This window comes from Wyeomyia smithii, chromosome 1, assembly GCF_029784165.1.
Source record: "Wyeomyia smithii strain HCP4-BCI-WySm-NY-G18 chromosome 1, ASM2978416v1, whole genome shotgun sequence".
Lineage (NCBI taxonomy): Eukaryota > Metazoa > Arthropoda > Insecta > Diptera > Culicidae > Wyeomyia > Wyeomyia smithii.
Window position 1 is genome coordinate 103,260,956 of NC_073694.1, and position 24,859 is coordinate 103,285,814.

At 49.4% G+C, this 24,859-nt stretch overlaps 1 protein-coding gene across 1 annotated transcript in view; it reads right to left on the reverse strand.

The window, feature by feature from the left end:
* Positions 1-2,919: 2,919 nt before the first annotated feature.
* The window catches only part of LOC129718434 (integrator complex subunit 7-like), a 1,119,499-nt gene continuing 1,097,559 nt past the window's right edge, over positions 2,920-24,859 (reverse strand). The window contains exon 9 of the transcript XR_008726891.1: positions 2,920-3,211. The gene's annotated coding sequence lies outside the window, so the exon portion shown is untranslated. The remainder of the gene's footprint in view (positions 3,212-24,859) is intronic.

Sequence of the window (24,859 nt, forward strand, 5' to 3'; positions counted from 1 at the left end):
TTATTTGTTTATTTATTTATTTATTCATTCCCCGTTTATTATAGTTATCGGTGTAAGGTGGAAGGTTAGTAAAAAAATTGTTGTCAATTTTTTTTCCATTCGGTGTGGGCGAGATTGTAACCTGTGCGGTTGCAATTTTAGCATTGAGTGGAAAATTTACCGAATTTTGTGTAACGCCACTAGAGCGTGTACGCGTAAAAGTAACCCTCATTTTGGGTATTGCTGCGAGAGAGTGTATATGTGAAAATTACCCGCATTTGGACACTCCCGCAGCAGCGTGTATTTATTATGACAGTTCTCACCACTTGCGCTGAATATCGCTCACGTAAATTCGTTTAAATTTGTTCGTTTTTTCGTTTGTGAACGATATTGTCGCGTTTAGTAGGGTCGATAATTTTTTTATTGTATATGTGAATTAATGTTTAGGCTTAGATAGGCCGGAATTTCCCTCTAGCTGCGAAAAAGTGGTGTGCTGAGTGCTGACTAAGACGTCACGGCGCGTTTGTTGTGGTCGGCAACGTAGGCAGCCATCGCGGGATGATTAGTTTAGCCTCGATCACGGTACGAGTGACACGCGTCGTTTGTTTACGTTTTAAAAGTGCGCGTTTTAACTGTTTTTTTTTTTACAGTTTGTGTCCCGTAGGAGCGAAGATTGTTCCGCTTTGATAAGACCAACGAAGGTTGTTCCGTTGGCCCGTGATTCGAGTGTTTGTGTTTGGTGTTTGCTCGCCGAGTAGGGTAAGCTACGCTATTGGCTACCCCCGGCTAAGTGCCAAGGAGCAGAGGTTCAAACACCACCCGCCTTAGACCGTCGCAGCGACTGGTGGATACTTCGGGCTGCAGGAGCCGTTGTAAGTAGTTTCGGACAACACCTCAGGAGTGCTGCCATCACTACCGACAGCTGGAGGAAAAGGGAAATAAACGCGATAAGTTTTTGTTTATTCATTTTGTTTAATTTTTCCTCTTAGTGTTCTAGCAAAGATCCGAAAGCCCGTTAGAGGTATCTGGCCGCCCTGTAAGGGTTTCGCCGGGTAATTTCAGTATGTACAGGGTGACCCCCTGTTACAAAGCAGGCGAAGCAAGCGCACGATGGCAGTAGTAAAGAGCAAAACACTCAATGGTAGGACGTTATTGTTGCTACGCGACGCGCACGGGAAGCACGCGCAGTGGACCCACGTACTTGAGTCCTATGGCCAGTCGATTCGCACGATATGCAGCAGTAATGATCCTTCCGCAGGTTCACCTACGGAAACCTTGTTACGACTTTTACTTCCTCTAAATCATCATGTTCGGTCAACTTCAGCGAGTCAAATGCAATCCGCGAGGGACCAACAAATGTTCACTTCCAGAGACCTCACTAAATAATCCATCGGTAGTAGCGACGGGCGGTGTGTACAAAGGGCAGGGACGTAATCAACGCTAGCTAATGACCAGCACTTGTTGGGAATTCCAGGTTCATATGGACCGTTTCAATCCATAATCCCGACTAAATGAGCATTTCAGTGATTTCCCGTCCCTTTCGGGATAGGGTACACGCTGCTGCTCACATTGTAGCGCGCGTGCAGCCCAGAACATCTAAGGGCATCACGGACCTGTTATCGCTCAATCTCATTTTGCTGAACACAAAGCGTACCATTAAGTAGAAGTCAACCTCGAGAAGTTGACGTATTATCAGATCACACTACACCGTCGATCGAAAGCACCGATGACCTCACGGATCAGACCGACCGAAAGACCGACCACCACTGCGAAACCGGGTCCAACCGAACGGGATCGTCATGTGACTACTAACAACGTTCTATTTAATTGATTGAGTCACGTTCGTTACCGGAATTAACCAGACAAATCACTCCACGAACTGAGAATGGCCATGCACTACTACCCTTAACTTTGAGAAAGAGCTTTTAATCTGTCTTACCTCAATAAGTTCGGACCTGGTAAGTATTCCCGTGTTGAGTCAAATTAAGCCGCAGGCTCCACTCCTGATGGTGCCCTTCCGTCAATTCCTTTAAGTTTCAACTTTGCAACCATACTTCCCCCGGAACCTGATTTTGGTTTCCCGGAGGCTACTGAGAGCACCAAAATGTAGCGTCTCCCAATTGCTAATTGGCATAGTTTACGGTTAGAACTAGGGTGGTATCTAATCGCCTTCGATCCTCTAACTTTCGTTCTTGATTAATGAAAGCATCCATGGCAAATGCTTTCGCTTTAGCTAGCCCTACGACGGTCTACGAATTTCACCTCTCGCGCCGTGATACTGATGCCCCCAACTACTTCTGTTAATCATTACCTCTTGATCTGTATTACAAACTAACGAATATTGAGACCGTGGACATATTTCATTATTCCATGCAAGATTATTCAAGGCCATAGTAGTGGCCATAGTAGGCATAGCCATAGTAGGCATAGCCATAGTAGTAGCACCCGTGTTGGACAAGAATAAACTTCGAACGTTTTAACCGCAACAATTTTAATATACGCTAGTGGAGCTGGAATTACCGCGGCTGCTGGCACCAGACTTGCCCTCCACTTGATCCTTGTTGAAGGATTTATGCTCAACTCATTCCAATCATAAGACATCATACAAGAGCCTTATGTTGTTATTTCTCGTCACTACCTCCCCGAGCCGGGATTGGGTAATTTACGCGCCTGCTGCCTTCCTTGGATGTAATAGCCATTTCTTAGGCTCCCTCCCCGGAATCGAACCCTGATTCCCCGTTACCCGTTGCAACCATGGTAGTCCTCTATACTACCATCAATAGTTGATAGGGTAGATATTTGAAAGATCTGTCGTCGGTGCTAGACCATACGATCAACAAAATTATCCAGATTTCAACTCAACGCGTCACGTAGGACGATTGGTTTTTTTTTAATACTCTAATATTTATTTAGGCCCAACCGCAAAGCATAACGGGGCCGAATATCTTTTGGAGTAGGGAAAAGCCAGCTTGAGTAGAGTCTGTATCCCGAATGCTCCTCCTCAAACAGGCATGAAAACCCTCTCATCTTTTCTCTTTTATAAATACAATTTAAAAATACATGTCATTCAAACCTACGGCTGACAATAACATTATTTTTCTCTGTATGGGTAAATATCAATTCTTAATACTATTCGTTGAGGTGTGATGGTTTCTTATCTCTTAGAAATCAAAACTTATATCTATGTTCGATGGATCATGTCTCTCAGAAAGAAGCGATGATTCATGTGTCTCTAAAAAGATCAATGAAAGAAAGAAGAAAAAGAACAGAATTAGTGTGAAACTTTTTGATGGAGGTTGTGTTATAAAAATAAGAAGAAATAGCGAGGATATAATCAAATTCGATACTTGATATCTCTTAAAAAGTCATAAATAGGTATTACAAGCGCGGGGTTGCGGCTAGCAAGCGCATCCCGTACTTGCATTGTGAACGTCACTTTCTGTTTCCGGAGAGAATCAATAAGCTTGGTCCTTGCTCTGTGGTACTTAGGGCAAACGAAGACTATATGATCCATATCTTCGTACCCGCCACATTCGCACAGATTACTATCGACTAAGTTTATTCGATAAAGGTGTGCGTTTGCAACATAGTGATTGGACATTAGGCGCGAAATAACTCGAATTAAATCTCGAGTTAAATCTAACCCTTCGAACCAAGCTTTTGTAGACACTTTGGGCGAAATCGAATGCATCCATCGCCCATAGGACGATTGGTTTGTCTAATAATTGCACAGGTCCCTGCATTATGCATGTCCAAGTACTAGTTCAATGATCTTGTAAATCATAGCTGTTATACTGAGCCTTATGCGGTTTCACATTAAATCGGTTCGTACTTAGACATGCATGGCTTAACCTTTGAGACAAGCGTATATTACTGGTAGGATCAACCAGAATTCATCACACACTTTTACTCGCTCACAAACGCATTGACGCGCCCTGATCGATTGCGGCGTCTTTGAAACGCACTCGCTCTCCCAATAGATGTGTCCCTCAAGCGGGCCTTGTGTGCGCACATTACTCATGTGTGCGTATATCGCTCCGTACAACCTCATCGCAATGCTTTTCCATCGTATCGTTCAGTCTCTTTCGCATTCCAACCGATATACGTGGAATGCAGACATTCCCACTTTGGGCGCTTACCACGCACATTTGTGGGTCGGCATTCTCGGTTGGGGTCATAATACATGCTACTGCCGCTACATTCGTAACGTGGTAGCCGTATAACGTTCATGCTCTTCCCTCTCGAATGTACAGTGCCCATACGCTGCACTACCATGCACACATATGTATACAGCCCGCCGCAGCGAGCATCAGGTACGCCAAACCAAAGCATCGCCACTTGTACTTACACAAGGCCTTTGTGATGGCAGAGCTGAATGCCACCACGGGTCGGTAATTGGCGATTACCGAAGGTCACGGAAGTGCTCACTGCTAGCAAGCAGTCCCGGACTATCAGCGGGAGCTAGCCTAGGTCGTGGCGAGATTCAGGCACTGGGCCGCTGAATTCTCGCAAAAGCCACACTGGCCGGAAGCAGCTCCGACGGAGCGAGTAGTGCCGCTCCCACCACCCAAATGCACTATACCGCCCATTGGGACTGATGCCAGTAATGTTCCCAATTACGGCAACTGGTCGCATCACTATAGGATAAGAGTCGGATTTCGTTTTCGTACCATGATTTTGGGCTGGCACCTTCGCCGAGCTCCCTTAGTAATGTCGTGTGATAACGGCTTGAAACGGCGAGATTACAACCGGTGCAGGGGTCTCCGTCCCGTAAAACCTGGCAGGCCTTCCAGTACGTTCCGAGTCCATTGCCTGGTGGGAACCCGGCAGGAGTAGGATCAGATGTCTTTTCCTGACTTGCGCCGGTCGGGGGTGTCATAGTTGCCCATAAGGCGCTATTGCAGCCGCCCCTAGCCATGGCCTCACTGCTCCGGCATAGACTACCTTGGGACCATTTAGGCGACTACTCCATTATGGATAAGGATAGCGGCTGGTAGGGGGACCCAATAAACAAAAATGTTGAACTCAAAAACAAAAGAGACGGGTGCGGAGGGGTTACCAAATCCCTTCGCACGAGGTGGCATCCAGCGGTCTCCGCAGAAGAAGGCGGAGACGGATGCGGCGAAGTCTGGAGGTGGAAAAACGGCGAATTCGTCGGTGTCCACACCAGACATCTCGGTAGACGGTCCCTTGCTAGTCAAGGCCGTCGAAAGGTGTATGGACACGCGGCCAAGAGTGGCGGCGCTGTCTGAACAACTCGATGCCAAATCGAGTTCTTGGCGAACAGGCGAAATATCGCTGGCGACCTGAAGCAGAGCCTCCTCCTGCTTCGGAGCACCATTGATGAAGCCAGAAAGGAGCACGAAGAACTCGTAGCTCGGGTGAAGGCGGCCGAGAAAGCGGCCAGGAACGGGAGGGCGACTGCATCTAAAGAGGTGCAGACAGACGCCCCCTCGTTCGCGTCGGTCTGCTCCACGGGGCAGGTCGCTAAGCGAACGAGGCAGTCCCCGGGGGAAACGGCCCCCGGGAACACCAAGAAACGATTGGTCGTGCTACTCCCACGGGAACACACGCCAACCGGTTCAAGGTCCACCGCGGAAAAGGCACAAGTGGAGGCTATGGGCAACCCTTGGACTACCGTAGAGGGTAGGAAGCGTCGGGAAGGTGCGACGCGACATGATGGCGGAGCGGCCAGAGGACCAAAAAAGGTAAAAAAGGCGCGGAGTAGGGGTGATGCCCTCATACTCAAGACGGATGGGTCGAAGTACTCAGAAGTCTTGAAGAAGATGAGGGGGGAAACCCAGCTCAAGGATCTGGGGGCGGATGTGCGGAGTATCCGCCGATCTCGCACTGGCGAGATGATACTTGAGCTCCGGAAGGACGCCAAGAACAAGGGGGCTACCTACAAAACGGTAGCTGAAAAGGTCCTAGGGAAGGAGGTTCAAGTGCGGGCACTCACCTCAGAAGTGACTCTCCAGCTTAAAAACCTGGACGAAATCACTGAGGGGTGCGACATTGCACAAGCCCTAAAAGCGAAGTGCGGGGTGGAGGTGGCTAAGGAGTCAATCCGCCTCCGCAAAGGCCCGGCGGGGACCCAGATAGCTACCTTCCGACTACCGTCGGCGGACGCTAACCTGGCCCTGAAAGAGGGCAAGTTGAAGGTCGGCTGGTTTGTATGTCCTCTGGGCATACTCGAGCAACCAGACATTTGCTTCTGGTGCTTCGAGGGCGGACATAAGTCCTGGACCTGCAAGGGACCCGATAGGAGCCAGCTGTGCAGGCGATGTGGAGGTGCAGGCCATAAAGCAAAGGACTGTGGGGAGTCTCCCAAGTGCATGGTATGTTCCGGGAAACGGGACGCCAAACACTTTTTGGGAGGCCCCAGGTGCCCAGCCGGTAAGCCGGCTGCGAAACCACGGGCGTAAGGGTGACGCAACTGAACCTGAACCATTACTTCGCGGCTCAGCAGCTGCTACACCAAGCAGCCACTGAGTCGTTGTCGGACATCGCCGTCATATCGGATCCCTACCGCATCCCTCCCGAAAACGGTAACTGGGTTGCGGATAAGTCCAGTTTGGCGGCCATATGTTCGACGAGCAAGCTGCCGGTTCAGGAGGTTGTCTCAACCTCAGAAGAAGGGTACGTAGTTGCTAAGGTAAACGGAGTGTTCTACTGCAGTTGCTATGCTCCGCCACGTTGGTCTACCGAAAGGTTCACCCAGATGGTCGACCTCCTATCCATGGAGCTAACGGGCCTAACGCCGTTGGTGGTGGCGGGCGACTTCAACGCTTGGGCTGTTGAGTGGGGAAGTCGCTTCACGAACCAGAGGGGCCAGATCCTGTTGGGGGCTTTTGCAAAGCTCAACCTAGATCTGGCCAACGTTGGGAACAACAGTACATTTAGCAGAATTGGTGCGGAGTCGATCATCGACGTGACGTTCTCCAGCCCAGGACTGATCAAGAACTGGAGGGTAGACGATGGCTACACTAATAGCGACCACCAGGCGGTCTGTTATAGTGTAGACAACAACGAGAGGCGGCAAGCGACGGGTAGAGCCAACCCTCCGACCGTTCGCGGGTGGAAGACATCGCACTTTGATGCCGAGGTATTCGAAGAGGCAATGAGAAGGGAGCGCGAGGGGGGCAGTTGGCTCCGCCCGACTGCTGACCAACTAGTTGCTATGCTATCGCGAGCGTGCGACGCCACCATGCCTAGGACTCGCCAACCTAGGAATGGAAAGCCACCGGTTTACTGGTGGACGGACGCGATAGCCGACCTTCGCAGTGCGTGCATCCGTGCAAGACAGAGGATGCAGCGTGCGCGAAACGAAGAAGAGAGGACAGAGCGCCACGCAGCATTCAGTTCAGCAAGATCGATGCTAAAGAGTGCGATAAAGGCCAGCAAGAGGGCCTGCTTCGATAGGCTATGTGCGAGTGCCAATACAAATCCGTGGGGTGACGCTTACAGGATCGTAATGGCCAAGACTAAAGGCGCGCTGGCGCCTGCAGAGCGATCACCAGCGATGCTGGAGCGTATCATCGAGGGACTCTTTCCACGCCACGAGCCAAGTCCTTGGCCTCCGGCAGTCGAGTCTCACGTCCGACGTTCCAGTATCTCAGACATAGACCAGAGATGGTCGGCCAACCTGCCGAGCATCCAATCCGTGAGCGACGACAGCCGTGTCGAGGCAGGGGAGGAGGCAAGGGTTACGAATGAGGAACTCATCGTGATCGCCAAATCCCTAAAGGTGAGCAAGGCACCGGGACCGGATGGTATCCCTGACCTGGCGATCAGGCTGGCGATAAAAACGGCCCCCGGGCTGTTCAGGGCAGTCATGCAGAGGCGCCTGGATGACTGTCTCTTTCCGGACAGGTGGAAGCGGCAGAGACTGGTCTTATTGCCGAAGGCTGGAAAACCGCCAGGGGACCCATCGGCATATAGGCCTATCTGCCTGCTGGACACCGCGGGCAAGGTGCTTGAGAGGATCATCCTCAACAGACTGGTGAGGTACACGGAGGGTTTACACGGTCTGGCAAGTAACCAGTTCGGCTTCCGGAAGGGCAGGTCCACGCTGGACGCAATCTCTTCCGTCATCAAGACGGCGGAGGTAGCAATCCAGCGCAAGAGAAGGGGAATACGCTACTGCGCAATCGTCACGCTCGACGTGAAGAATGCGTTCAATAGTGCCAGTTGGGACTCCATAGCGCTCGCGCTCAGGAGCATCCATGTACCGGTGTCGCTGTACAAGATTCTGGGAAATTATTTCCAGAATCGAGTACTTGTTTACGACACGGAGGAGGGTCAGAAGTGCGTCCCAATTACCGCAGGAGTTCCGCAAGGTTCTATCCTGGGCCCGGTGTTGTGGAATGTCATGTATGACGGAGTGTTGAAACTCAAGTTCCCTGTAGGCGTTGTGATCGTCGGCTTTGCAGACGACATAACGCTGGAGGTTTACGGCGAGTCTATCGAGGAGGTCGAGTTGACGGTCGCGCACTGTATACGCAAGGTCGAGGACTGGATGCGCTCCAGGAAACTGGAGCTCGCGCATCATAAGACGGAGGTCACGGTTGTGAACAACCGTAAATCGGAGCAACAGGCGGTGGTCAGAGTCGGAGACTGCACCATCACCTCGAAGCGATCCCTGAAGCTCTTGGGGGTTATGGTGGACGACAAGCTCACGTTCGGGAGTCACGTCGACTATGCCTGTAAGAGGGCCTCATCGGCTATTGCAGCACTATCTCGTATGATGTCCAATAGCTCAGCGGTTTATGGCAGCAAGCGAAGACTTCTTGCCAGCGTGTTTTCGTCCATACTTAGGTATGGTGGGCCAGTGTGGTCCAGAGCGCTAGATACTAACAGTTACCGTGGTAAACTGGAAAGTACCTACAGGCTCATGTGCCTGAGAGTTGCGAGTGCGTATCGTACGGTGTCATACGATGCAATCTTGTCCGGCGACTCCGGTGTCTTGTCCGGCATGATGCCTATCAGCATCGCCATCAAGGAGGACAGAGAGTGTTTCGACCAACGTGACACAAGGGGCATACGAGGTACCAGAAGGTCATTCTCGATGCTCCGCTGGCAGCGAGAATGGTCCAACTCCACAAAGGGCAGATGGACGCACCGACTCATACCGGAGATATCCGGCTGGGTCGGGAGACGACATGGTGAAGTGAACTTCCACCTGACACAAATCCTGTCAGGCCATGGTTGTTTCAGGCAATATCTGCACAGGTTCGGACACGCGGTGTCCCCCATGTGTCCCGAGTGCGTGGAGGAGGAGGAGACTGCTGAGCATGTCTTCTTCGTATGCCCCCGTTTCGCAAGAGCGAGGAGCAACATGATGGCTGTGAGCGGGCCTGGCACTACTCCGGACAATCTAGTCCGGAGGATGTGCGACGACCCGGACATCTGGAACGCGGTCTGTGTGGCCGCCTCTCAGATTGTTCTGGAGCTGCAACGTGTGTGGCGGGTCAACCACCAACACGCCAGTGGTAGCTAATTACCAGTCTCCAGGTAGTTAGCTAGGAGGTTATAAGAGTAAAGAGGGTGCATCTCGCACAAAAGCCACTCCCCGACGTAATACTTAACCGTCGTTCCGGGAAGACCAGGGCTGGAGACTGGAGGGGTTTTAGTGGGTCGAGACAGGGATCAGTAGGTGTCTGGGCGAGTGGAATTACCCCAGCATCTCTCCCCTAGTCTCATCCCCACACCCTGAGTTCTCTTTTCAGGTGTCTGTTTGCAGATTTCCCCGCCATCTTTAAAAAAAAAAAAAGGCCGGTGTAAAGTACCACACTTCGCCCTTCGAGATGGTAGACGCTTGGGTGTGAGGCTCGCCCGCCCATAAACCAAGCTAATCTGACCGTCATTCAACGTATAGGACCAGTACGTTGCTGCGCAGGCAGGCCGAGCTGCAGGCCACCACGGGTCGACACCTGGCGACCACCGATGGGTGTGTGATAGCATCGATTAGTTTAGATTATTAGCACGCGCTGTGTGACCACCGGTGGGTGTGTGATAGTCGTTTAGTCCCGGACCGGCAGCGAGAGCTTGCCTAGGGGGCGGTGGGGTTTCAGGCATTGGGCAGTCGATTTCCCGTAAAAGCCTCGGCCACCCGTAAGCAGCTTCGACGGAGCGTGTAGTGCCGCTCCCATCACCCAAATGCACTAACCTGCATATTGGGGCTGATACCAGTAAGGTCCCAATTATGGTGTACTGGTCGCTGTGTTTTAGGTTCTTGAGAGGGAATACGTTTCTATACCACGACGTTGGGCTGGCACCTGCACCGAGCTCCCTTAGTAAAGTCGTGTGACAACGTCTTGAAACGGCGAGGTGGCATACGGTTGCAGGGGTCTCCGTGCCGTAAAACCTGGCAGGCCTTCCAATACGTTCCGCGGTCATTGCCTGATGGGAATCAGGTAGAAGTGGGATCAGATGCCCTTTCCTGATTTGCGCCGGTGGGGGGGCGTCATAGTTGACTCATGAGGGTTTATGGCGACCTTCACTAGCCATAACCTCACTGCTCCGGCATAGGCCACCATGGGACCATATAGGCGACTACTCTACCATGACCAAGGATAGCGGCTGGAAGGGGGACCCTTTTAACAAAGATGAGTTTTTTCAAAAAAGAGGAGGTGAAGGTAGCGGAAGGGGCGGACGGGTTAATAAACCCGTTTGCCAGGCGGGGCATCGCCGAGACTGGCGGATGCCGGTAAAGGCGGCGCACAGGTTGGTACACCTTTTGCGACACCGACTGGGGAGTTCCGAGTTGGGGCAAAGGCGGCCACGCTTAAGCCAACACCAACCGGAACAGCGAAGATTGGCGGCAAGGTGGAAACACCTAAAACCGCCAAAGAGCGGGAACAGATATCTGGGGCTATGCTACTCTCTGCGGTAGAAAGCCACATGAACAAGTTCCCGAGTGTAGAGGCGGTGTCCGTACAACTTGATGAAATACTCAAGTTCACGGACGAACGTAGCAACATATCGAAAGATTTGAAGCAATGTCTTCTGTTGCTACGTATGAACATTTGCAGCGCGAAGTCCGAGCATTCGCAAGCCCTTAAACGGGCTAACGATGTCGAAAGCAAGGCACTCGCGCTAGAGGCAAGGCTTAACCAGCCTAAAAAAGGGAGTGCTGCAGCTGTGTCTAAATACACACAAACAGCGGCAGCATCGTTTGCCGAAATCTGTTCAACTGAACCGACTGGCAAACGTGCGAGAGGCTCTCCGGGTGAATCGGCCCCCAGGACGCAACGAAGGCGGTTGTTTGGTGACAGCCAGGAAGCTGGCCCGTCAGTCCAGCCGAGCAAGGCACTGACAAACGGCGAAACGGTGTGAATAAAAAGCGGCAGGAGCGGGAACGACGCGCGAAGCGCGGCGACCGCAATAAGCAGCCGCAAGGGGCGAATAGGCGGAGCAAGGGTGACGCGCTCATTTTCAAGACGGATGCGTCTAGTACGCTGAAGTCTTGAAGGCCATGAGAGGCGAATTCAAGCTCAAAGACCTCGGCGCGGATGTCAGGTCAATTCGTCGGTCACGCATCGGCGAGATGATCCTCGAACTCCGCAAAGAGGCGCAGGGTAAGGGCTGTGCCTATAAAAAGACGGCCCAGGAAGTGCTAGGCGAGGAGGTCCAAATCCGAGCCCTCACTCCTATAGTGACTCTCCAGCTTAAAACCCTGGACGAGACCACCGCAGGGTGCGACATAGCACAAACCTTCGAGCGAGAGTGTGGAGTGGAAGTGACCGCGGAGGCAGTTCGTCTCCGCAGGGGCCCGGCCGGCACCCAGGTTGCTACCATAAAGCTTCCACTAGCGGAGGATAACAAGGCCCTGAAGAAGGCCACGTTGAAGGTGGGTTGGTCGGTCTGCCCTCTGGGCACCTTCCAACAGCCTGACGTTTGCTTCAGGTGCTTTGAGCGGGGGCATAAATCCTGGTCGTGCAAAGGGCCTGACAGGTCCAATTTATGCCGCCGCTGCGGTGGCGCAGGCCACAAGGCACGGGACTGCGGTGCACCTCCCAAATGTCTGATATGCACCGGTAAACGAGACGCCAAACACGCCATGGGAGGCCCCAATGCCCCACTGCTGTTCGGCTGCACGGCCGGCTACTAAGCCGCAGGCCTGAGGGTGATACAGTTAAACCTGAACCACTGCTATGCGGCGCAGCAGTTGCTACACCAAGCAGCTGCTGAGTCGTCGTCGGACGTGGCCATCGTCTCGGACCCCTACCGCATCCCAACCGGAAACGGTAACTGGGTATCGGACAAGTCTGGGAAGACGGCTATTTGCACGACAGGCAGGTCCCCGGTCAGGAGATTGTGTCTACCTCCAGAGAGGGATACGTGATAGCCAAAGTGGATGGAGAATTCTACTGCAGTTGCTATGCTCCGCCAAGTTGGTCTACCGAAACGTTCGCACAGATGGCGATTAAGCAACCGTGGAACTGACCATTGGTGGTTGCGGGTGACTTCAACGCTTGGGCTGTCGAGTGGGGAAGGCACTGTACAAACCAGAGGGGCCAGATCTTGTTGGAAGCTTTGTGCGTGCGGAAGCAAGCAGCGAGTAGGGTCAATATTCCATCCTTCTACGGCTGGAAAACATTGCATTTCGATGCAGATGTTTTTGGGCAGGCAATAAGATGGAAGCACGAAGGGGGTGAACCGCTCCCGGATGTGGACCATCTAAATTCGATGCTGTCATGGGCGTGCGACGCCACGATGCCTAGGTCTCGTCCGCCTAGAGAGGGTAGGCCACCGACATACTGGTGGAACGAAACGATAGCAGGCCTACGCAGTGCTTGCCTCCGTGCAAGACGGAGGATGCAACGCGCACGTTTCGACGAGCAAAGAGCGGAACGCGGTGCCGCACTCAGATCCGCTAAGGCAACGCTTAAGAGCGCAATCAGAGCCAGTAAACTAGCCTGTTTCGAACGAATCTGTGCCAGTGCCAATTCGAACCCGTGGGGTGACGCCTGCAGGATCGTTATGACTAAGACTAGAGGTGCGCTAGCCCCGGCCGAACAATCACCAGCGATGCTAGAAACGATCATTCAGGGCTGACGAGTCCCCACCAACCGTGAGTGACGGCAGCCACGCAGAGGCAGACGATGCGGTAAGGGTGACAGAAGATGAATTGATCGAGATCGCAAACTCCCTGAAGGTAGGCAAGGCTCCGGGACCAGACGGAACCCCGAACATGGCCATCAAAGAAGCCTCCGGGTTGTTCAGGGCGGTCATGCAGAAATGCCTTGAAGACTGCCTCTTCCCGGACGTGTGGAAGCGCCAGAGGCTGGTGCTGTTGCCGAAGGTTGGGAAACCACCAGGTGACCCATCGGCATACAGACCAATTTGCCTGCTGGACACGGCGGGCAAGGTGCTTGAGAGGGTAATCCTCAATAGACTGGTGAAATATACAGAAAATGAGAACGGTCTATCAAGCAACCAGTTCGGTTTTCGAAAAAGTAGGTCCACGGTGGATGCAATTCTCTCCGTCACCAGAACGGCTGAGGTTGCAATCCAACGCAAAAGGAGGGAATTCGTTACTGCGCGATCGTCGCGCTTGACGTGAAGAACGCGTTTAACAGTGCCAGCTGGGACTCCATAGCCTTAGCGCTACAGAGTCTCAGAGTGCCGACGCCGCTGTACAAGATTCTGGGTAACTACTTTCAGAATCTAGTGCTAGTGTATAACACAAACGAGGGTCAGAAAAGCGTTTCGGTTACCGCAGGTGTACCGCAAGGTTCCATCCTGGGTCCGGTACTGTGATACGCCATGTATGACGGCGTGTTAAAACTAATACTCCCTCCAGGGGTGGTGATCGTGGGCTTCGCCGACGACATAACTCTTGAGGTGTATGGCGAGTCAATTAGAGAGGTAGAGTTAAAGGCCGCGCTATCAATACGCGTAGTGGAAGACTGGATGCACTCCAGGAAACTGGAGCTAACGTACCACAAGACTGAAGTTATTGTTGTAAATAACAGAAAGTCGGAGCAGGAGGCATCGATTAGTGCTGGTGCATGCACTATCGCCTCAAAACGCTCGCTGAAGCTTCTGGGGGTTATGATCGACGACAAGCTCACGTTCGGGAGCCACGTCGATTATACCTGCAAGAAAGCTTCCATGGCTGTGGCAGCGCTATCTCGTATGATGGCAAACAGCTCGGCGGTCCGTAGCAGCACGCGCAAAGTCCTTGCTAGCGTGACCACGTCCATACTCAGGTATGGAGGACCAGTGTGGTCCAAGGTATTGAGTACCTCGTGCCATCGCGGCAAACTCGAGAGTACGTACAGGCTAATGTGCCTAAGGGTCACGTGCGCATAATGAACAGTGTCGTACGAGGCGGTTTGCGTCCTGGCTGGCATGATGCCCATCAGTATCATCGTCAAAGAGGCGTTTCGAGCGGGTACGGTACGAAATGCTGGCATCACAGATCGTTAGTATTCTGCAGGGCACCAATCGACGGAAATCCATCGATGTGCCCCAATTAGTTAACGGTTAACTATCTGGCCCTTATAGGCTGCTCTGCTACCCATAGAGGTAAGTGCGAAAAGCACGACGGGCCCTCTCCCTGAAGTAATGCCTAACGGCGGTCCCGGGGAGACCAAGGGCTTTAGCTGTTCAGCTTAAGGTTGATCAGCATGGGTCAAAGCAGGCATCGGGCACACCAACCGTAGGCTCAGACACTCACCCATAAATACGAAAATGTATAATAATTACAGAATTCGACAGTTTTTTTGCGCACACCTGGGAAGACAAAACACCGGCACGTAGTGTATCTTCCCGTACACCGTGCTCGGCATGATCGATCGTCATCGTCGCGGGCAGCTGAGTATCCAAACACCCGGACTGTGGTGTATGTCTCGGCTACTGAGAATGACAGTCAATGTCACGTAGCCGGCACATTGTGTACCAACCCGTATACAGTGCTTGGCATGATCGATCGTCATCATCGCGTGTAGCTGAGTATCCATACACCCGGACTGTGGTGTACGTCTCGGGTGCAGTAAATGATAATGTCACGTAGCCGGCACGTAGTGTACCATCCCGTATACAGTGCTTGGCATGATCGACCGTCATCATCGCGTGTAGCTGAGTATCCAAACACCCGGACTGTGGTGAATGTCTCGAGTGCGGTGGATGATAATGTCACGTAGCCGGCACGTAATGTACCATCCCGTATACAGTGCTTGACATGATCGATCGTCATCATCGCGTGTAGCTGAGTATCCAAACACCCGGACTGTGGTGTATGTCTCGGGTGCGGTGAATGATAATGTCACGTAGCCGGCACGTAGTGTACCATCCCGTATACAGTGCTTGGCATGATCGACCGTCATCATCGCGTGTAGCTGAGTATCCAAACACCCGGACTGTGGTGTATGTCTCGAGTGCGGTGGATGATAATGTCACGTAGCCGGCACGTAATGTACCATCCCGTATACAGTGCTTGTCATGATCGACCGTCATCATCGCGTGTATCAATCGATAGCAATCGAGTACAAAAGACACCTTTTTTTTTCTTCACCTATCGTTTATTTGACACAGCACAAATACAATTTATTGTTCAACGGCGCCAATTAAATCTGATGACTTAAAATCTTTAAGCAAATTTTTTATCCTCGCTGCCGACTACGAGCTGAAATTAAGTCTATCTTAAAACTAGCATATATTTTTCAATTAATGTTTTGTAGTTGAATGGTCGTCAGATGATCGTCGAATGGCCATGAATATGCAGCATGTATGGATTTGTTCTGCTAAGCCACGATGTTATGAGCTGGGACAGGGGCTTGTAATCCTCGGGTCCTGGAAGTATTGTGCGGGGTTCAGTTGCTGGTTATGGTTCGTTGTTGTTGTTCGCTGTTGTTCAAGCCAAGATATCACGAAAGGCCTCGGGTTCTCAGGTACTGGCGGATTCGTGTGGGGTTCAGTTGATGATTCCAAAATCGAGGTCTATGACGTGTTCTCGCCGTTTTGTTGAATGTGGATGGAAAGGAATGGAACTAGACTGGAGCGTGGATGGATTTCAGGAAAATTTATATAAGGGACATGTAGGGTAGGTCACGACTCGCCAAGACATCACGAACAGGAACAGCTGGTCCTCTACCCTCGGCCCGGAGGGAAGTTACTAATTTAGACCTGGCGTCACGGTGTACAGGGCATGACCAAACAACGTGCTCTGTGTCGTGATAACCTTCACCACAGGCACAGATACCACTTTCCCCGAGCCCAATACGACGGAGATGCGTATAAAATCTATAGTGATTGGACATAAGCCGCGACATCAAGCAAATGAAATCTCGACCTACATCCAACCCCTTGAACCACGGGCTCGTCGATACCTTGGGGATAATGGAATGTAACCACCTTCCCAGTTCCCCTCTAGTCCAAGAATTTTGCCAACTGATGATCGTATTCTGACGTACAAATGCGAAAAACTCATTAAAAGCAATTGGTCTTTCATAAATTTCACCGTTTGTTGCGCCCACCTTAGCCAAAGAGTCCGCTTTCTCCTTACCCGGTATCGAGCAGTGAGAAGGGACCCACGCTAAGGTAATCTGATACGATTTTTCGGATAAAGCACTCAGATGTTCCCGTATTTTCCCCAGGAAATACGGAGAGTGCTTAACATCTTTCATCGATCGGAGAGCCTCAATGGAACTGAGACTGTCCGTAAAGATGAAATAATGGTCCGTGGGCATTTTTTCGATAATCCCTAGCGTGTACTGAATAGCTGCTAATTCTGCGACGTAAACAGAAGCAGGATTATCGAGCTTATGGGAGACGGTTAAATTGTTATTGAAGATACCGAAGCCAGTGGACCCATCGTGAAGTGATCCGTCAGTGAAGAACATATTGTCGCAGTTGATATTTCGATATTTATTAGAAAAAATTTTGGGGATCTGCTGCACGCGTAAATGATCCGGGATTCCACGAGTTTCTTCTATCATGGATGTATCGAAAAACACAGTAGAATCAGAAGTATTTGATAAGTTGACACGATTTGGAATATTCGAAGAAGGGTTAATATTTTGGGACATGTGATTGAAATACAATGTCATAAAACGGGTTTGAGAATTAAGTTCGATTAACCTTTCAAAATTTTCAATCACAGGACGGTTCAAAACCTCACATTTGATAAGAATACGAGAAGACAGGCTCCAAAAGCGGTTTTTCAATGGTAGTACTCCAGCTAAGACCTCCAAACTCATCGTATGGGTCGATTGCATGCAACCCAAGGCGATACGCAAACAACGATATTGTATTCGCTCCAGTTTGATCAAATGTGTGTTTGCTGCGGAGCGGAAGCAGAAACACCCGTAATCAATAACAGACAATATCGTTGTTTGGTAAAGCCTTATAAGGTCTCCTGGATGGGCTCCCCACCATTGTCCGGTTATTGTACGAAGAAAATTCACTCTTTGTTGACATTTTTTCATCAGATACCTCACGTAACAACCCCAGGTGCCTTTAGAGTCGAACCAAATACCAAGATATTTGTGTACCAAAACCTGAGAAATCGTTTTACCCATTAATTGTGTTTGAAGCTGAGCAGGTTCATGCTTCCTAGAAAAAAACTACTATCTCAGTATTCTCCGGAGAGAATTCGATACCTAGCTGTAAAGCCCAAGCAGACAAATTGTCCAAGGTATCTTGCAATGGTCCTTGCAAATCGGCAGCTTTGGCTCCTGTAACAGAGATTACACTGTCGTCTGCAAGTTGTCTTATCGTGCATGAATTTGCCAGACATTCGTCGATGTCATTTACATAAAAATTGTAAAGAAGGGGGCTTAAACATGAGCCCTGGGGAAGACCCATGTAGCTAATTCGAAAAGTTGCCAAATCGCCGTGCGTAAAATGCATGTGCTTTTCGGACAACAAATTGTGCAAAAAATTGTTCAAAATTGGAGAAAGTCCTTGTCGGTGAAGTTTACCCGAAAGAATGTCAATAGAAACGGAATCAAAAGCCCCCTTAATGTCCAAGAACGCAGACGCCATTTGTTCTTTGCGAGCATACGCCAGCTGAATATCTGTTGAAAGCAACGCAAGACAATCATTCGTTCCTTTGGCACGGCGGAAGCCAAATTGAGTATCTGATAGTAGACCATTTGATTCGACCCAATGGTCTAAACGACGGAGTATCATTTTTCCCATCAATTTGCGGATACAGGATAGCATTGCAATCGGCCTATAAGAGTTGTGGTCAGAAGCTGGTTTTCCCGGTTTTTGGATGGCGATCACCTTCACCTGCCTCCAATCCTGCGGTACAATGTTTTGCTCCAGGAACTTATTGAACAAGTTCAACAAGCGCCTCTTGGCATTGCCGGGTAGATTCTTCAACAAGTTGAATTTGATTCTATCCAACCCAGGCGCGTTATTGTTACAGGACAGGAGGGCAACCGGAAATTCTGCCATCGTAAAAGGTGATTCTGTCGCGTCGTGGCCCGGAGACGCATCGCGAACAATGTTTTGCTCAGGAACAGAGTCCGGACATATTTTTTTGGCAAAATCAAATATCCATCGACTTGAAGACTCCTCGCTTTCGTTGACCGTTACGCGATTCCACATTCTTCGGGCTGTGTTTCAAAGAGTGCTCATCGATGTCTCCCTCGACGTCTCATTCACGAACCGACGCCAACATCCGCGTTTCTTTGCTTTAGCCAGGCTTTTAAGCTTGGTATTAAGCTCCGAATACCGTATATAGTCGTCGGGTATACCTCCTTTCTGGAAGGCCAAAAACGCGTCGGATCTTTGCGTGTAGACATCGGAGCACTCTTTGTCCCACCACGGAGTTGGAGGCCGCTCTTTGATCGTTACGCCGGGATATTTCTTCGTTTGGGCTTGCAACGCGGCGTCGAGGATTAAGCCCGCGAGGAGGTCGTATTCTTCAAGTGGTGGATGATGTTGAATCGACTCGACCGCTTTTGAAATCATTACCTCGTATAACTTCCAATCGACATTCCGTGTGAGGTCATACGGAATGTCAATTGGTCGCATGTGGGTTGACCCGCTAGTAATTGAAATAAGAATAGGCAAATGGTCGCTACCGTGAGGATCGAGGATTACCTTCCATGTGCAATCCAACCGTAGCGACGTCGAATATAAAGAAAGATCCAAAGCGCTTGGGCGCGCTGGAGGTTTCGGGATACGTGTCATTTCACCGTTGTTCAAAATAGTCATGTCGAAGTCATCGCAAAGGTTATAGATTAAAGAGGAGCGGTTATCGTTGTAGGGGGAACCCCAAGCCACACCATGAGAGTTGAAGTCTCCCAAAATCAAACGTGGCGAGGGAAGAAGTTCTATTAAATCAAAGAGCAACCGTAGCCCAACCTGTGCTCTGGGAGGAATATATATTGAGGCAATACAAAGCTCTTTACCTTGTATTGTCATTTGACATGCGACAACTTCGATGCCTGGAATCGAGGGGATGTTAATAGGATAGAAAGAATAGCACTTTTTAATCCCTAAAAGTACTCCTCCATACGGGGTGTTCGATCAAGGCGAATAATATTAAAATCATGGAAGTTGAGATCAATATTTGAAGTAAGCCAAGTTTCACAAAGGGAAAATGCATCGCATTTGTTTTTATTTATCAAAACTTTAAATGAATCCATTTTTGGTAAAATACTTCTACAATTCCCCTGTAAGACAGAGATAGAATCCTTCATATACGCAGTTGAATTAGGCATCGAAGGATACAATCGCTGCAAGGAGGTTGTTCTATGTTCTAACTGTTGGGAGAAATGCTGTGAGAAAAATTTTAATTGGATCGGGTATATTGAAAGTTTTAAAAATCCAGTCCACAATGTCCGAAAAATTGAGCAGTCCAGCATTTGATTTATCAACTGGATGTGTAAAAGGAACAACTGGGGTTTGAGATGTTCCAGGAAGTGCTGGGAACTCCTTCTGAGACTTTAAATTTGCAAGCCCAGGAGGAGTTTGCTTCGGCTTTTCCGCAGCACTTTTAGATTTGTTCGTATTATTCATTCCATCTTGAGAAACCTTAGGGCCTTTCCTGGGAAACTTAGGAGAGGAAATATTTTTCCTCTTTCTAGATCCTCCAGGATTGGCGTAGGACGTTTCTGCTGGTGGATCGTCAGAGTCCGTTTCATCCGAAGACAGCAGATCAAAGGGGTTCGATGTTATGGTAGAAGTGGTCACGGACTTCTTAAGAATTTCAGCGTAAGAACGCTTTGAGCGCTCCTTAAGAGACCGTTTAATTTTATCTCTGCGTTGTATGTACACCGGGCATGTGGAAAGCTCATGCAGATTTTCCCCGCAGCGAATACACTTTTCAGCGTTTACGCTGCAAGAATCTTCCGCATGAGTCTCCCCACACTTGCCACACCGTGCCTTATTGCAGCAGTAGGCAACTGTATGACCTAACTGCTTGCAATTGGTGCAATTCATAACACGGGGCACATACGCACAGGCAGACGAACCCGGTTAATCGAGACGTGGCTAGGGAGAACAGATCCGGCAAACGTAACGCGAAACGAGTCTGACGGAGTGTATACTTTTTTACCGCCGACGACCGACATAGACTGTAATTGCTTACAGTCCAATATCTTCGCCTCAGTATTGGAATTCTTGAAGCAACCGGTTGCACTCAGGATACACTCGACAGACAGACTAGAATCGGTTATCACACCGTCGATCTCCACGTCTCGTGCGGGTACATACACGCGATACTCGCGTGTGAAGAGCTCGGAGCAAGCTATATCGTTGGTCTGATCCAGATCATTCACCACAACACGGAGCTTGTTTGTTCTGACTTTTGATATTTCAGTCACGGCCTTGTATCGTGACGTCAGATTCTTCGCGATTTGCAACGTGTTAAGCGATTTACCTCCTGGTTTGGGCCTCATGTAAAGGACCAGTGGACCCGTTGATCCGTCTGGGTAAAGCCTGGGACGAGGATTGATTAAAGCAGAGACAGACGGAGACTGAACAGGAAGGACAGGGTCGGGTGGGTTCGGAGACGGGGGATCGGGGGCTAAGGGATCCACATCCATTGCGCTCAAACTAGCGCAACAGTACAGTGGCAAAGAAACACGTACCTCTTCTTCTTTGTTGTCTTCAATAGAACAATCACCGAGTCTTTCGGTGCTGGAACGGGCAGCTGCGCAGCGACACCACTAAAGCACAATAGCAGGATGACCTTCACTGCGGATTATCAGATTATCTTCACACCGCACTTCGCACTCTTTGAAACGCGACCGGGTAAGCAATGCCTTTTTCGATTTTTTCTACACAATATCGGTTTTATAGCGAGACAACCACTTAATGCGTCCGTTATTGCCGAGCATTCGGGACGGAATGAAAAGACACCTTTTGATAGTAATAGAAAACAAAAGACATCTTTTATTAGTAATAGAGAATAAAAGACACCTTTCGTTACTGATAAACAACAAAAGACATTGTTCAGCTGCTGGATAGATCGGCTGGGTATAAATGCGAGCACGTGGCAAGAACCGTTTCAGTACAATTTTTATACTTGTTATACGATTACGTTTTTTGCTTTTGCTTTTGATTTGATTGGATATACAAACTGTTCGATTTGAGTAACGCGGCAGTGAAACGTGGTGAATGGGAGCAGGCCATCAAGTTGGCAATGATTGCCATTAAGGTTGGCAAGTCGTTGCGGGCAGCTGCTGGAGAGTATTGCATACCCCGTACCACCTTGCTTCGCCACAAGCGGTTATATGCTGGCCTGATGGTGCAAGCGGACCCGCTACATCCTACGATATCGATGGAGGATGTGCAAATTTGTAAGCGCGGAAGACCACCGGTGCTCCCCGAGGAACCAGAACGGGCATTCGAAAAGTACTGCTTGCTATGCTCGGACAAGTTCTTCGGTCTAACATCCAGAGACATTCGTTTGCTTGCACCACAATTCGCGAACCAGCTGGGGATTCCAGTTCCCGAGAATTGGATTGCGAACGCAAAGGCAGGCCCTGTTTGGTTTCGGAACTTTCTGCGCCGAAGGCCGAACCTGTCGATGCGTTCACCCGAGTCGACCAGCATAGCCAGAGTTTCTGCTTTTTATCCCACAAATGTGGACTAGTTTTTCGATCTTCTACGCACAGTAGCCGAGAATATAACGTTCGAACCAAATTCCATCTGGAATCTGGACGAGACTGGAGTGGCAATAGTTCAGAAATTTCAACAAGTTGTCAGTCGCCGTGGAGTTAAACGTGTTTGTCGGGTAACTTCGGCCGATCGGAGCCCGTTGGGTACGATGCTACTTGCGGTTTCCGCCACTGGCTATAAAATGCCACCATTTTTCGTTTTTCATCGAAAACGTTTCCATCCACACTTTCTGGATGGTGGTCCAACGAGATGCGCTGGAGCGGTGAGCAATACAGGGTGGATGAATGGAGATATTTATCTGGATGTTCTCCGGCACTTTAAAGCATTTACACGGGTGTCCAAAGAAAACCCGCTTTTGTTGATTGTGGACAACCACGAATCACACAGAAGTTTACCTGCAATCGAATTTTGCAGGGATAATGGCATTCACCTACTTACAATACCACCCCATTGCTCTCATCGCTTACAACACTTGGACGTGAGTGTGTTTTCACCGTTCAAGCACACGATGAATGTGCTGTGCGACGAATAGACATACAGGCATCCCGGAAAGCCGATGTCTATTTTTAACCTTCCGGCTATCATCGAGAGCGCTCTCAAACAGAGTGCCACGGAGCGAAACATCAAGGCCGGGTTCCGGGCATCAGGTATTTGGCCCTTCAACCCGGATGTGTTCACTGGCCTGGACTACGCTCCATCATCAGTGACAGGACCTTCCTTGGTTGACGAAATAATACCGGGCTCACTGCTAGACACTCTTGGAAGAATCAGACCAATCCCGCGGGCACCACCGCATGCTACAGGCAGACGAGGACGAAAACTTGGACAAGCTGCTATACTGACGGACCCTGCTGAAATCGCTCTGATGGTATGTTTTGAAGTAGAATACTTCTCTCAGGAAGTTCGGCTACATAGGGATGTGAAATGAAAATCTAAAACCGAAAAAAGTGAAAAATATGTCCAATTTCAAATGCTAATAAATCGGTTAGTATTCGATGGATTTCCTTCGTTCTTGTAGCAATAGATTGGAAAATCTTCTAAGATTCTGCCCAAAAGAAGATAATTGTTATTTTATTATTCACACTATTGTACTATTCAAAATAGTCAAACCTTGTCAAAACGAAAAATTCGACCTCTGATTGGTCGTTATATGATTGCTTCCCAAGCACGGTCGACAGAATCATATACCTTGCAATTGAAAACATGCTATTTGGCCTATATAAGAGCCTGTTTCAGCCGAAGCCGCTCATAATAGTTCATAATAGTGTTGGGGCAGCATGAAGATTGCCATTAGGAAATCTACTTTTGAACATCAAAATGCTTTTTTTCAAGGCAAATAAACAAGTCATTGAAAGTTAATAATTTTTGACAACGCAAACAAGCATTCTGTGTTGGATCCTAGCAATTCAAATCTGTCGCACCCGTCTAATTTACTGAATGTGAAATAGCTTCCACAGTGCATGTTATCCGTGTATCTTAATTCCCCCACTATTAGGGCAGCTCAAAGTTTGCGATCAGCAACCGATTTTGAACCGCAAAATGCCTTTTGCAAGGCAAATAAACGAATAATTGGAGGTTAATAATTTTTTGGCATCAACACAAGCAGACATTCTGTGCAGGATGCAATCAAATTCCTGTTGTAGTTGTCTAATTTTTACTTTATTTAGTAAACCCCCCACTGTAGGGGCAGCGCAGAGGCTGCGATCAGCATAACCGACTTTGAATAATAAACTGCCCTGTTATAACGCATTCACAAAAGTAGTTAGTTCGACTATGCAGAGCTAATATGAAGTCGATTCAATCAATCAGCATGAACAGAATTTCGTCGTCTCCCAGCTGCCAAATTGCAACATGATGCAGCTCGCAACAGCGAGCAAACGTAATCGCTTGATGTTACAAGCCGCAATACGGTTAGGGGTGAAATCGTTGCGTGTGTGAGAGCACCTTCGGTGTTAATTCGCTGGATACAAAAATCAAATGCGAATTGTGGAATAATTCGTCTGAAGAACATTACAAAATGGTAAAACTGAACAGAAAGGCGTGGCCTATTTCGTAGCACCCTTCGACTATAAAAGAGTGTTTCTGGGAAAACTAGCTGCATTCACTAGTCGGAAGGTGAGCTGGATGGACCGTCCACAACGTTGACAGCAGTAGCAGCAGATATCAGTACTCAGCAGTAACAGAGGATAGCAGCGGGTTGTGCCTGTGGCTGCCTTCAAATTAAACAAATTACTTGCCCTGTGGTTGGTCACCACGTCTCAGGCCTCTGTCAGGCTGAACACCAACGCGAGCAATCGGGCGAGATTTTTGCCGTACATCAGCCGGCACTTCCTCTAATGGAAAAGTTGTATCATTTTATTCAGAAGAATATTACCACATACATAAGACATACGTAACACTGGCGTTTTTTTTCTGGTACACGTTGCCCCATAGTACTCCGTGCCTCGTCCTGTCAAACTGCTCGATAAATAATGAACAAAATGAATTTTCGGTTTTCTCGGCTTTATTGAGCCCCAACGAAACTCCCATAAGGAATTGTCAAAAAGTTATTTACAAAATCAATGCAGCATTTTTCGAGTAGGAACGATACAAATGCAGGGCTGCGCAGGTAGACTACCTTAAAACAAACAAACAAACAAATCAAACATTGATTTTATTCAGAGCGTGGTACTATACGAGTAAGGAGCCATCCACATACCACGTGGACAGGTTGGTGGCTAATGTCCACGGTCCATACATTTTTTTTAGAATTTATATGGACAGTTGTCCACGGAGGGGGAGGGGTCAAAAT